This window comes from Geospiza fortis, unplaced genomic scaffold (genome assembly GCF_000277835.1).
Source record: "Geospiza fortis unplaced genomic scaffold, GeoFor_1.0 scaffold112, whole genome shotgun sequence".
NCBI lineage: Eukaryota > Metazoa > Chordata > Aves > Passeriformes > Thraupidae > Geospiza > Geospiza fortis.
Genome location: NW_005054298.1, coordinates 9,046,612 through 9,048,685, shown reverse-complemented (window position 1 = coordinate 9,048,685; position 2,074 = coordinate 9,046,612).

Sequence of the window (2,074 nt, the reverse complement as noted above, 5' to 3'; positions counted from 1 at the left end):
AGATGCTCCATCCCTTGTGAGGCTTTAGCAAGACCTGTTCGTGGTGCACATCCTTGGCAGTTCCTGCCCACAGCCAGCTTTCACTGAGAGAAGGGCGCTCAGGAAAGGCTCTCCAGGACATCACTTTTTCTTGAGCTTTTATGTTCAGACAAAAACTACCTCACCAAGCAGGTGACCTCTCCTGCTGTGGCCCCTCTGCTCACCTGCTCCTTCCTTCCTCTCCCACATCTCCATGCCAGCCCCATCTTCTGACCCCCCTCTTCACCACTTTCCTGTCTTGAGTCTGCTCTAAAAATTTTTTTCCCTTTTTGCCAGTTTTCCCCTCTGTTACTCAGCCCCAGAACTACAATTAATCTTGTACCCCTTACTGTGGTCTTCCTTGACTCAGGGAGCTCGAGCCCTTGGCTTGGTTGACCTTTGCTTGAAGCACAGAGAAGAAAGCCTGGAGGCTGAAAGGGTGCAATTAATCTCCATCAATAGCAATTTACTCCTGTTCTAAGATCCAAGAGTGTGGTGTTGTGATGTCCCCAGGATGAGGTGAGAGATGAGAATTTGACTCCAAGTTCTCAGAAGGCTGATATTATATTATATTATATTATATTATATTATATTATATTATATTATATTATATACTAAAACTATACTAAAGAAAAGAGAAAGGATACATCAGAAGGCTAAACAAGAATGAATAATAAAAACCCGCATTCCAGAGGAGCAAAACATGGAGCAGCTGAGACTTCTCATCTTCCCAGGAGAAGAAATCCTGGTGAAGGGATTTTTCAGAAAACATCACAATGACACAAGAGATCGTTTTTCCTCACTTGGATCACTGGAGTGAGACAATTCCCCTCTGATATCCAAGGTTGCCATAGGTATCCACAGAAAATTACTTGAAGAAGGAAGAGTTGATGTTGGAGAGCATTGATTTGCTCCAACACCATCTTCCTGATCGCCTTCCTCCTGAGCAGAGCTCAGCAGAGCCTGAGAGCCCGGAGTGGCAGGTGTGTTACCTCCATCCCAACACAGCTGTGCTACAGGCACTTGGATAGTGAAGTAGTAACAGATGGAAGGAGAAATTAAAAGGAGATAGCAAGGAAATAAGCTGCTTTCATTTCAGATTTGAGCCAGTGGACTAAAACAGTGTGATTTGGTACAAAACCAGTGAAGTCAAAGAGTGGTAAAGGGAGAAAATTATCCTTGGATCAGTAAAGAAAGTTTTAAAATAGGAACCTCACTCTAGGGTTAGAAATTAGTTTTGCAAACTTTCACTTTTGTATTGTCATTTGTTGTTGAACCATGCCCAGCTGATTTGTTGGGAAATGAGAGATTAGCCTAGCATCTGGTCTCATCTCAGTGCACTTTTGCTGGTGGCTATTCTGTCCCCATCACACAGGTGCCAGCAGCCACGCTCGCTGCCCCAGCAGAGGACCCCAAACACACCTGGTTATCCACACAGTGCCAGGCACACGCCAAGGGCTGTGTCATCCATTAAACCTGGTGGACGCCAGCCAGCCGCTGTCAGAAGTTATTACACGGGAGAACCCAAAGATCACAGCTCCTAAAGCTCAGGTGTGCTGACAGCAGAGCCAATTGTCCTGCAGGAGAGGAGAGGAGCTCGTGGCTGGCCTCACTGCTCCTTACAGATCCCTGGGATGAGGCTGGAGACAGATGAAGGTTGGGCTCGTCTCCCAGGGCACAGGACAAGAGGACAGTAGGATGCACCAGGGGAGGTTCAGGCTGGTCCTTGGAAGCGCTTCTTCACAGAGAGCGTGCTTTGACACTGGACTAGGCTGCCCAGGGATGTGTGGAGTCACCATCCTTGGAGGTGTTTAAGTAAAGACTGCGTGCGCACTCGGTGCCCTGGTCTGGTTGACAGGGCAGTGGTGGGTCGTAAGTTGGTCCCCATGATTCCGGAGATGTTTTCCAACCTGACTGATCCTATGACAAACTCAGCCTCAGACAAGGCTGTGCGAGACAGCGCTGCCGGCGCTCCGCTGCTCCCGCCCGGGCGGTGAGACACACCCACGCCCGGGAGCCTGGCCCGGGAGCGTGGCCGTCGCATGCCAGCCACGCA